The sequence below is a fragment of the Ornithorhynchus anatinus genome, chromosome 2 (genome assembly GCF_004115215.2).
Source record: "Ornithorhynchus anatinus isolate Pmale09 chromosome 2, mOrnAna1.pri.v4, whole genome shotgun sequence".
NCBI classification, from domain to species: domain Eukaryota; kingdom Metazoa; phylum Chordata; class Mammalia; order Monotremata; family Ornithorhynchidae; genus Ornithorhynchus; species Ornithorhynchus anatinus.
In genome coordinates this window covers 117505616-117518936 of record NC_041729.1, presented here as the reverse complement: position 1 = coordinate 117518936, position 13321 = coordinate 117505616, and the positions used below count along the sequence as shown (strand labels likewise).

The window sequence follows — 13321 nt, the reverse complement described above, 5'->3', positions numbered from 1 at the left end:
ATGTATATGTCTCAAGTCCCCTCTCTTTCACACCACTATTCACAGATGGCTAGTGCTCAAGGAAGAGTGACTGTGCCTAGTATCCACTTTTATACTTTTTCCCAACACTTAATACAGTGCTCTGCATAAAATATGCACTTCATATAAACTACAAGACTACAATTGCAAAGAGTAAAGGCCTGAGAGTCAGAGGACCCAGGTTCTAATCCCAGCTCTACCACTTGCCTGTTGTGTGAGCCTGGGCAATGTTTTAGTTTTCTTATCTATAAAAGGGTAATCAAATGCCTGTTCTCCCTCCTACTTGTACTGTGAGTCCCATGTAGGACAGAGACTGTGACTGACATGATTACCCCACCACTCAGTATAGTGCTAGGCATATACTCCGATTTGTACATTCCAAGCGCTTAGTACAGTGCTCTGCATATAGGAAGCGCTCAATAAACACTATTGAATGAATGAATGAATACTAAGCACCTAACAAATACTAACTACAATTATTACTATTATTATTACTATTAATACTACTTAATAAAGACCACAGTATCCTGGTTTACTGTGGTAAAATATACTTTATCATTCATTCATTCAATTCACTCAATCGCACTTAGTGAGCGCTTACTGTATGCAGAGCACTGTATTAAGCACTTGGAATGTACAATTCGGCAACAGATAGAGACAATTCTTGCCCAACAGTGGGCTCACAGTCTAAAAAGGGGAGGCAGACAGCAAAACAAAACAAGTAGTCAAGCATCAATAAGCTTATTATCACTACTTTATCAAGCAATTATCACTACTTTATCAGTCCAGGTTTTTGTCTCATTTTTTTTCAGCTTCTGCACAGTTACTCATTGACAACCTAGAATTGTACTTTCCAGAGAGCAAGCATATTAATCACTTGTTGTGGGCAGAGAATGTTTCTGTTTATTGTTATATTTTACTCTCCCAAGCACTTAGAACAGTTCTTTGCTACTCAAAAGAAGTAAGAACTCAATAAATACAACTGAATGAACAAATGAATTTGCAAAAAAAGTGGGAATCTGCATGTAGAACAATGGGTAAAGGAATCATTCAATCAATCACATTTATTGAGCACTTACTATGTGCAAAGCACTGTACTGAGGGTTTGGGAGAGTACAATACAACAGAATTAGCAGAGGTGTTCCCTGACCATAACAAGCTTACAGTCTACACGGGGAGAGGAAAGAAGATTCATTCATTCATTCATTCAATCATATTTACTGAGCGCATACTGTCTGCAGAGCAATGAAATAAGCACTTGGAATGTACAATTGGGCAACAGATAGAGACAATCGCTGCCTAACAACAGACTCACAATCTAAAAGATTAAAGATAGAACTCTGAATAAAACAATGAAAAAATAGGGAAAGTCTTCAAAGTCAAATGAAATATCAAGGAAAACAGCAGTATATAAAAGGTGAATGCAAGAGTAAATTAAAAAAAAAATACGAAAGCAGCAAACACTACATCTGCATTGGCATAACAAGTTCCTTTGACCACAGACTAGTACTGGGCCCTTGGTGGTTGGAGTTAAAGTGTGTATGTGTCACTCCCTTGCACATTGGTAAAACTAATTAAAAAAACATTCCAAGGTAACCTAGGTTTGACTGTACTATGTATCATCGAGGCTCCACCGGTCCAGGAAGGTCCTGGTTGTTACGAACTGGGAGCTCACGACAACATTAAATGTTACAAATAAAATGCATGTATTATATTAATACATATCTAAATTATGCAGCAGTTTCACAGATAAAAATTATTTGGGGTAAAAAACAATCAAAGGAAAACCTAGTCTAATAAATCTTCCATTTTTTTAATACTTTAAATCTGTGTGGTATGCTAAATAGTCATCAAGACTGAGCTCTTCTTACAACAGAGTAAATAATGGTGAAATAGAGAATACTGCTTTGTCTAATTATAAAAAACAATTTTTCTTCCCAAAATTGACCTAAAAAGGCTAGTTCATTTTTGTTAATAATAATAATAATGATGGCATTTGTTAAGTGCCAAGCACTGTTCTAAGCACTGGGGTATATATAGGGTAATCAGGTTGTTCCATGTGGGGCTCACACTTTTAATCCCCATTTTACAGGTGAAGTAACTGAGGCACAGATAAGTTAAGTGACTTGCCCAAGGGCACACAGCAGACTAGTGATGGAGCCGGGATTAGAAATCATGTCCTCTGACTCCCAAGCCCGTGCTCTTTCCACTAAGCCACTGCTTATTCTGAACATAGCCAAGGTGCAAAACTCAAAGGGATGGCTATATGTCATTTATTTGAGAATGTATACAAAAGTAAGAGATGCTATTCAAAAGGAAGACCAACTAATTAGCAGCTGGTTTTAAGGATGAAGCTATGAGGGGCAGTTTGGCAGTTTTTAATTATGTTCCCAATTTACACATAATGTGTATAAATCCACTTCTGAATCTGCACTTCCTCACTAAAGGGCACTTGTTATTTAGGAGGGGTTAATAAAATTCATTTTCAAATTAAAATGAATTATAGTTGTGATCTATTCATTTCTTAGTTCACAGATGCAGATTATGGGAGACATCTGGTGGCACCCCTGTATTCCATGAGAGATCAGACAAGGCACTTTGCATACCTGTTTCTCCATTCTAAAATGGGAACAGTAATCCTTACCCCATGTTTATTTCATATAAGGAAATAAAGTCATTCTTGCAAATTTGAGAAAGCTCACTGACCTAGATATCTGGAAAGAAACAAACAACAGGGAGAAGTGAAAATTTTAATTAAAAAATTATAAATTATAATCTGGATTTTCATTGTTCTCTGATGCCTTATCATTAAGTGTGGAAAAACTCAAAATACTTAATGGGATGAGATAATATGCAAGCCTATGTGAAAGGCTGATGTAAACTGACTAACTCTATTGAGTTTTTGTATGGAAAGACAAGTAAATGAGACCCCATCCTGCGGGCCATTCTTTCTCTTTTAATAGCCAGGCAAAATAAACCAATCTTTGTAATTAATATCCATCCATTTTATGTTTCCCCTGTGTAATGGGAAATAGGAATATATAAACTTGTGTAGGGTTTATTTCAGGGCTAATAAGTGATAAAAACATCGCTCAACAGTGCCTTAAAATAGGACTGGATACTGGTCTGCACTGATCTCAATTCTGCCCTAAATTCTGTAGTGTCACCATATTATTTCGTGCACTCCACTCCATGAGAAGTATCCAGAGGCCACAGGTCTGGATTTCCCAAGCTCCATATTGCCATGAGACACTAGATCTAGTATCCTGACTATAGTAGCCTACACCTTGCAGATTATTGGAACAATTCTAAAACTACTACTAATAATAATATTTAACTATTATTTTATGTATTATTATTATTTAAGAATTTACTATGTGTCAAGCACTGGGGTAGATATGAGTTAATCAGGTTGGACACAATAGTTGTCCAATAAGGTGCTCACAGTCTAAGTAGGAGGAAAGAAGCACAAAGCGGCATTAGAGGATGGATGTCAAAACATCATATTTCTTGGGGGAAATTCTACTGTAATAAGAATATATATAAGGCAATTACTCAGCAGAGAAGAAATTTTTTTTAACCTGACTGAATAGATGTAAAACCCTTTTGGCCTGTATTTTATGAGACTATAAATTTAGTGGTATCATTAGATATTTTTCTTATTTTGCATATTTTCCAATCTATATTTCTTAGCTTCTTACACAGATATTAATTTATGTTTAAATGCCTTAAAAAGGTGAGAGATTTTTAAAAAATAATAATAAATCAACCTACAGGGCTTCAGGAAGTGGGCAGGGGAACAGTCACCTTAGATTTCTACATAGAGTAATCAGGCATGAAAGCTGCTAAATCATTGTTCTGAAACACTGCTAATCTGCATAAAAACAATTTTATTTCATGAATAAATAAAACAACTTTGAATTGCCAGGAGGTTCTATACGGTAAGGGGTATAATACCTAACTAAATAGCACATAGCTATCCATGTAATGAAAACAAATTTATTCTTCTCAAACCAAAGGAGAATGGAGCAACAGAAAAACGAGCTGTATTTTCACTGATGTAGAAGCTGTCTTCATGAATGGTGGAAAAAAACAAGCAATTGAATCTAATTCAACAATTTCTTCAAAATTTTTATTTGAAATCCTTAAAAAAAATTCAACATTCACTTATAACAAGTATAGTGGGCAATTAATGACTTGTTGAGAATGTCAATCAAATGAGATTGTGGGAGGAATTTAAGTAGATGGAAATAATGCCCAGCTTCATATTTGACTTTTTTTTCTAATAAAAGGGTAAAAAACTTACATCAGGTTTTCTGCTGATAAAAGTAAAAACACTCTTCAACTGTGTGAGTTTCTAGCCATACATCTGTTGGAAACCACATTTTATTACCTCAGGTGCAACTTCCTTGTATTCACCCCAGCACTTAGTACAGTGTCTTGCAAATAGTAAATGCTTAACAAATACTATAATTTTTATTATTTAGAAATGAGAAGTACTACTGCCCTTTATTCAGAGTAATTTATAAAATAATACATGTAAATTCTTCTATTACTTTATAATTTTAAATAACTTAACAAATAAAGTCTATTGATGCATCTATTTTGGCCTGCAAAACTCTACTTTTAACAATCCTAGAATTTTGCATTTCAAAATATTTTAAATCTATTTTAAAAGATTTTTGTCATCACAAATTGGTATATTTTCATAAAGTTTGCTAAGTGAAAAATACTTCTTTGAATATACTGGGTAAAGTTGAATTTTTTGAACTAGTTATAGCAAGGGAAACTGCTATAATGGAAATGGGTTATAGTTTCAGAAGAAAGTCATTACCGATTTTACTGAAGTATCAGATTAAATGTGCTTCTACAAGATGTAACATTTATATATGAAACTTTGCTGTCACATAAAGCCTCACTTTGCAACAGTCTAATTTTCATTTTGAAATACATTTGATAAACTTCATGGAAGAGATTTATGCAAATACATTTGCAGAAATAGTTGCTCCTAATTAAAAGCAGCTGAATAAAATGTCTCTGAATTATTGATTTGATTTTAGAAGTGATCATTGTGTTCCATATTGGAGTTTTACTGCCTTGCTTTCTTTAAAACCACAATCTCTGGTAAACTCTGCCACCTGGATATGACTGCATTCCCTCTCAATTGTGGTGAGTGGAATAAATGGCAGGACATGTTATACGGGTTATATATCTGACAATCACTACCAACAACAAAGTCAATTTTTTTTCATGTTCTCTATATCCTAGTGATTTCACCGAAAATCAATAACTCACACAAAAAACTATTTTATCTATTTCTCATTAATAACAGATTTAGCTACTCAGTTACCAATTTCATTTTTAAGTGTGGCACACTAAATACATACAATATACATTTTCAGATATTTTAATACAGAGAAAATTTGACTCTAGCTTTGATAATAATAACTGTGATATTTGTTAATTGCTTAGTATGTGCCAAAGCACGGGGTTAAGCACTAGCCAGATAAACAGATAAGACACAGTCATGAACCACACAGAGCTCACAATCTAAGGACTTACTCTCTCAATTCTAAATGATTTAGCAAGGGAAATTATTTTTTAACCTTCACTTCTAATGTAGGTTAAATAATACTATTTGCTCCCCTGGATGCCACCATACAAAATCTGGAGTAGCAATGGATCTGAATTTAATCTTATTTTGCAGAAACCTGAGGGATGTATAAAATATAAAATGATGACGTGTATGTTTGTGGGAGTCATAGGAACTTTATATTAGGGCAACTCCTTGGGCACATACAATTTGCCATACATATTTAAATTCCTGGTGAAACACATCTGGTAGTGTTGTACATATTCAGTTTTCAAAGAATGAAGAAAAAAATAAATACATTGAATTAAACCTGGAAATTCACAATCCTATATACATCACGTTTTAATAGTATGATAGAGTGGCTCTGATTTTTTCACTTTATTAAAAAATTTAAAAATCTGAAATCTAAAAATAAATTAAATGCTGATCTCAAAAAGGTGATTAATTTACGCAGCTAGGTGTCATATCACTTTACTTTAGTGTTTGTATAACACCATATGTCTTTTAACTCCACAGAATCTCCCAATTGTTTTAATGGTATTTGCTAAGTGCTTACTATGTGCCAGGCACTGTAGTAAGCCCTGGGATGGGTAGATACAAGCTAATCAGGTTGTAGCCACATGCAGCTCACAGTCTTAATCCTGAGGCACAGAGAAGTAAAGTGACTTACCCAAGGTTTTACAATAGGCAAACGGCAGAGACAGAATTTTAACCCAGGTACTTCTGACTTGCAGGCCTTTTCTCTATCCACTAATAATAATAATTTTGGTATTTATTAAGCACTTACTATGTGCAAAGCACTGTTCTAAGCGCTGGCAGGAGAAAAACTGATTAGGATGTCCCATGTAGGGCTCACAGTTTTAATCCCCATTTTACAGATGAGGTAACTGAGGCAGAGAGAAGTTAAGTTTCTTGCCCAAAGTCACACAGCTGGCAAGCAGCAGAGCTGGGATTAGAACCCATGACCTCTGACTCCCAAGACCTGGCTCTTTCCACTGACCCATGCTGCTTCACTAGGCAAGCTACTTCTAAGCATTTTAAAAGACATGAAATCAGATTTTTAAAAATAAAAACACTCATATTATTTAGCAAGACTGATAAATAGAGATGTTAAGTGAGTTGCATGTTAAGTGACTTGGTCATGACGTGGTGTATCCACATAAGAACCCAGGTCTTCTGACCCCCAGTCTTGTGCTCTTTTACTCCATGTTGAAACTGTATCTCATAATTACTATATTATTTAGTTATTATTTACACCATTAACGTAAAATGATACTTTTTAAAAATGTAGACTTCTATACACTCTATTGCACTGTACTTTCCAAAGCACTTAGTACAGTGCTCTGCACACAGTAAGTTCTTAATAAATATCACTGATAAATCAAAGGAGACAGTGATCTCTGCTTCTTTTAATATGCCCCTGAATGTCCATATTTCATATGGTTTTGCCCAGAATGTCAGAATTCTATTAATGCAGATATCTTAAAAGGTAAACTTGCCATTGTTCTTGTCTGCCTGTCTCCCACAATTAGACTGTAAGCCCATCAAAGGGCAGGGACTGTATCTGTTGCCGATTTGTACATTCCAAGCGCTTAGTACAGTGCTCTGCATATAGTAAGCGCTCAATAAATACTATTGAATGAATGAATGAACTATTTCTTACAAAGAGGATTTGTAAGCTATGTAAGCATACAAAGCATATGTAAGCATACAAAGAGCTATGTCAGCCCACTGGTCCATGTGATGCAAAGTTTAGATATTCATTCATTCAATAGTATTTATTGAGCGCTTACTATGTGCAGAGCACTGTACTAAGTGCTTGGAATGTACAAATCGGCAACAGTTAGAGACAGTACCTGTCCACTGACGGGCTTACAGTCTAATCGGGGGAGACAGACAAAAACAATAGCAATAAATAGAATCAAGGGGATGTACATCTCATTAAAACAATAGCAATGAATAGAATCAAGGTGATGTACATCTCACTAACAAAATAAATAGGGTAATAAAAATATATACAAATGAGCAGATGAGCACAGTGCTGAGGGGAGGGGAAAGGAGGGGGGAGGAGCAGAGGGAAGGGGGGGAAAAGGGGCTTAGCTGAGGGGAGGTAAAGGAGGGGGCAGAGAGGCAGCAGAGGAAGCAGTAGGAAAAGGGGAAGCTCAGTCTGGGAAGGCCTCTTGGAGAAGGTGAGCTCTCAGTAGGGCTTTGAAGAGGGGAAGAGAGTTAGTTTGGCGGAGGTGAGGAGGGAGGGCATTCCAGGGCAGAGGGAGGATGTGGCCCAGGGGTTGACGGCGGGATAGGAGAGAACGGGGGACGGTGAGGAGGTGGGCGGCAGAGGAGCGGAATGTAATAATAATAATAATAATGTTGGTGTTTGTTAAGCGCTTACTATGTGCAGAGCACTGTTCTAAGTGCTGGGGTGGACACAGGGGAGTCAGGTTGTCCCATGTGGGGCTCACAGTCTTAATCCCCATTTTACAGATGAGGGAACTGAGGCACAGAGAAGTTAAGTGACTTGCCCACAGTCACACAGCTGACAAGTGGCAGAGCTGGGATTCGAACTCATGAGCCCTGACTCCAAAGCCCATGCTTTTTCCACTGAGCCACGCTGCTTCTCTATTTCCTCTCATTCTCTATTCCTCTCTATTCTCTCTATTTCCACCACACATCATGCAGAAGATGTATTTTTATTTGTAAATGGTTAAAACTTGGGACTTAGAAAAGCAGCATGGCCTAGTCGATAGAGCACACAGACCTGGGGGTCAGAAGAACTTGTGTTCTAATCCTGGCTCTGCCACTTGTCTGTTGTTGGCCTTGGGTAAGTCACTTAACTTCTTTGTGCATCAGTTACCTTATATGTAAAATGAGGATTATGATTGCGAGCCCCATGTGGGACATGAACGGTTTCCAACCTCACTAGGTTGTATCTAACCCCAGGGCTTAGTATAGTGCCTGGCAAATAGTAAGTGCTTAAAAATACCATAAAAAAGATGATCTACCGATGATCATGCAGTGCCATTCTGTAACTAAGTGGTTGCATACATTTATGAAAATTTAACTATATAATTTATAATGTAAACTAAATGAGGGATGTAATTTTGTAAGGTCTCAGTATTGAATTTTCTTAGGATGAACCTAATGTTAAGTATCAATCTGTTAGAGGGGACTGCATTATGCATTTGAAACTAACGCTTTGGAGAGCTGTATCACCAGTTCAGCACGTAGTCATACATATTTAGACATTTCCATCCTGGGGGTCTGGGAGTTCCTGGAGGGTTTCAAGTCAAAGCAGGTGAAGAATGATATGAGGGTGGTAATACATTCATTCATTCATTCAATAGTATTTATTGAGCGCTTACTATGCGCAGAGTATGGTACTAAGCGCTTGGAATGTACAAATCAGTAACAGATAGAGACAGTCCCTTGCCCCTTGACGGGCTTACAGTCTAAACAGGGGAGATGGACAGACAAGAACAATAGCCATAATAGAATCAAGGGGATAAACATCTCATTAAAACAATAGCAAATAAATAGAATCAAGGCGATGTACATTTCATTGACAAAATAAATAGGGTAATGAAAATATATACAGTTGAGCAAGGATACATCAGCATCCTTGGACACCCACTATCAGTTGGTTAGACAATTCCACCACTAATAAAAATACAGTCACCAGGACAAATTATAAAATACAAATTCTTAAGGAAAGTTAGTTCTCTTTACTAGCAAATTCAATTTTTTTGAGTCTGACAATACTGAACAGCAACAAAATATATTAGATTCACATCTCCCCAACAACAGCTAGAAAATATGTAAGGTATCCTTAGGGCAATTAAGAAAATTAGATTCCAGTTAAAAAAAAAATCTACCTATTGATAGGTATAACTTGAAAGGACAATCTAACAGTGCTCTACAAAAAAATATGCAAGTATTTGTTTCCACACTTCTTACATTCAACAGTGCTTTTGGTTTGCACAATTGGCAGGTTTTCATTCCTATTTTCAGAAGAATGTAGTAAATGGCCCTTGTCTTCTTCTGGAAGGTTATATAGGAATTTTGAGGCATTAATGGAAATCTCATTTAAAAAAACCTTTTATTCAAAAAAAATTATATGGAACACCTCAGTTCACATTAGATTTGGTAAGTAGGAAGCAGCTATATTACAAACTTCCTTTAGATGGTACAATACAATTTTTAAATGAATTGTAAAATGGTTAAAAGAAGTATTCATTCAAAATATGTTTCCTGCATTAAAAATGCTAAGGGATCATGGTTTTTAAGATTTTATACTTAGACTGTCAAATAAATGCATAAACACAGTCAATAACAGAAATTAATTAGACTATTATACTGAAAATTGTACCTGACTGGCAGACTATATGATTTTTTTTCCCAGTACTTTCCTCTATTTGGCTGTCTTCAACCTATTAACTTACTTCTTAGTTTTAATATGGTGCTTTACACACTCTAAGTGTTCAATAAATGTTTGTGATTGTGAATTTTCAATTCTACATATTCATTAGATAGCCTAAACATCCCTCAGGTAGCAATACAAGACTTTGCACAAATAAAGAGACCTTTGTGACCTTAACAAAGCCTAATATATCTGAGAAATGTTTGTATTTATATGCAGGAAATCATCTGAATAAATAAAACATGTCTACTATGACCAGCAACTTGGGACTTTTGACTCATAGTATATATGCAAAGGCTCACTCAAATATAAAAATGAGTGAAGATTACTGATATTTTTATAACTAAGCTGTTTTTGATTTCATAAAAATATGAGATACATAAATATGAAAGGATAGATCACAGTCTCAATTAAGAAAAGGAGATTAGCCTATACCCTGGATACATATATTGGAAATAGGGAATTCATAGTCTAAGAGATATGGAGGTATACATATTTAATCTTTATTTTACAGATGAGAAAACTGGGGGGCAGAGAAGTTCATTTACTTGCCCAAGGTCACAGAGAAAGCACTTGGCAGGGCTAGAATTAGAATTCAGGTCTTCTGACTCCAGTCCTGTGTCCTTTCCACTAGGTCCCGCCAATAAGTACCCTTAAGTGTCCTTAAGTACAAGAGGGTCTGGGCTAGGAAAAGGAGCATTGGCTTACCCTAAAATCCCTCACTGCTTTTCCACATATGATACAGATAAAGTTGTATTCTTCAGCACTGAAAGACAGAACATACTTCTTCATTTTTTGAGAGAAATATTTCCTTTGGTAACTAATGCCAACTATTTCCAAAATTAGGCAATCTCACCTACATTCATTTTTCTCTGTTTACTAATTTTTCTTTTCAGTGAGTTCAACTAGCTTGGAATCAAACCTTGATGTTGACCAATCATCTGGAGACAGCTTTGCAGCCCACACCCTGTTTTGGTGTCCCCAAACATCCCTTGCTTGTTACACTCCTTTTGGCAACCCTGATCTCCCCAAAGTTGAAGCAGCATCCTTTTACATATGAACATACAATCTTCTAGATTTTTCTCTTTCTCAGGCCCATCCATTGAGATTCTGCTGTGCTCCAACCTCAACACACTGTCCAACTTTTATAAATTAGTATTGTAAGCAAAGAACAAGTTTGAATCTGTAAATGCATTTGCATTGACACCTGTTCCACTTTTTTCCTTACTCCTCTTCACCGGTAATACCAATTAACTCATTAGCAATAATTCTACTTTTAGTATTAGTATTAGTCATAGTACGAGTAATAATATTTTTAGAGCTTTCTTTGTTCATAGCACTGTTCTAAGGACTGTAAAATACCATTTTACATTTTTTTTTACTACTAAACATCTTGGCAGTCCAGTTTTCATCAGTCAATCCATGACATTTACTGAGTGCTTTCTGTGAACAGAGCACTTGGAAGAGTACAATACAACAGAGTTGGTAACACATCTGGCCTGTCTGGTTCTGATATAGTCCAGGGTGCCTTTATGATCATTTAAAATTTTCTGGCACTAAGCCTGTCTTCTCCATGCCCCTGCTTCCAGGTTCCAGGCTCAATTCTTATATCAAACTTCATAAAGATCTGGGAAGGGAACACAAAAGCCCTGATGCCATTGGGAAAGTCATGGTTTCCCAGAGAAGTACTTTAGTTTCAGGCCTATTTTGGGTAAAACAAGCAGTCTTACACAGAATGGTAGCCATGCGACATTACTTTGTTCTGTTGCATGACAGCACTTTACTAACTAACTTTACTATCTAGACAGTACTTTACTACTGCTAAGATAGAGCCAGTCTGAAATCATTCAGCATCTCTCCATGGACCTTATTTTTTTATGGCATTTGTTATGTGCTTACTATGTTCCAGGCAATGTTCTAAGCACTGGGGTAGATACAAGGTAATCAGGTTGGACACAGTCCATGTTCCACATGGGGCTCATAATCTTAATCCCTATTTTACAGATGAAGTAACTGAGGTACAGAAAAGTGAAGTGACTTGTCCAAATTCACAGAGCAGACTAGTGGCAGAGCCTAGATTAGAACCCAGGTCCTTTGACTCCCAGGCCCATGCTTACCCACTAGGCAACCCTGTTATTCCTGAAATTAGGGAACTTCCAAAGCAATGTTCTAAGCACTGGGGTAGATACAAGGTAATCAGGTTGGACACAGTCCATGTTCCACATGGGGCTCATAATCTTAATCCCTATTTTACAGATGAAGTAACTGAGGTACAGAAAAGTGAAGTGACTTGTCCAAATTCACAGAGCAGACTAGTGGCAGAGCCTAGATTAGAACCCAGGTCCTTTGACTCCCAGGCCCATGCTTACCCACTAGGCAACCCTGTTATTCCTGAAATTAGGGAACTTCCAAAAGGTTTAGATGGTCATATAATTAAAGGATTTATAAAAACTCACAGACATTTCTCTGAGACATAATCTTAATCCACATATTCAAGAAGTGTTCTATGTCTCTTAATAGATGATTGTGTCTTCCAACATAGACATACTTAACACTGGAAGGGGAAGCAACATGTACATAAGCTCTAATTTTATCCTCAACATAATGGATACAGTGGATAGTAGTATCTGAAAAAAACAACTGAGGAAATAACTGAAAAAGTGCAACAATGACATCACTGTTTATCGGGCAAGTCACTTAACTTCTCTGTGCCTCAGTTCCCTCATCTGTAAAATGGGGATTAAGACTGTGAGCCCCACGTGGGACAACCTGATTCCCCTGTGTCTACCCCAGCGCTTAGAACAGTGCTCGGCACATAGTAAGCGCTTAACAAATACCAACATTATTAATCACACACATCCGTCTCCTCTGCCAGACACAGAACATTCAACTGTACTCTGGCAGTCAAATATTTTATCAGCACTATTTATTCTCTTACATGCCAGGATAGCTAGAGTGCACACCATAATATGGTAAGGGTCTGAACTACTGCATAGTAAGAACTGAAGTATATAGTCTCTAGTTAAAGATGTTTCAACATAGTGTTTGATGCTGCAAAATGCTTAAAAATACAATTATAAATATGAACTATAGTGGAGTAAAGGTTTTACTATATCACTTTCAAAAACCAAACTCTTGACACCATAGCAAACTAAATACCAGAAAAAAAACCTAAACTACATGTCAGGAACCAGAAGCTGATGATAAGGGGAAATAACAATGTAAATCAAAAATATGACAAAAATTATGAGGTTATCTGTATTTTTAAGCATCTGTTAGGCACACCAAGGATT

General features: G+C 36.4%; 1 protein-coding gene across 1 annotated transcript in view; it reads right to left on the bottom strand.

The window, feature by feature from the left end:
* PCDH17 (protocadherin 17) overlaps nt 1–13321 on the bottom strand; it is a 139775-nt gene that overhangs the window by 47003 nt on the left and 79451 nt on the right. The gene's annotated exons all lie outside the window — the stretch shown is intronic.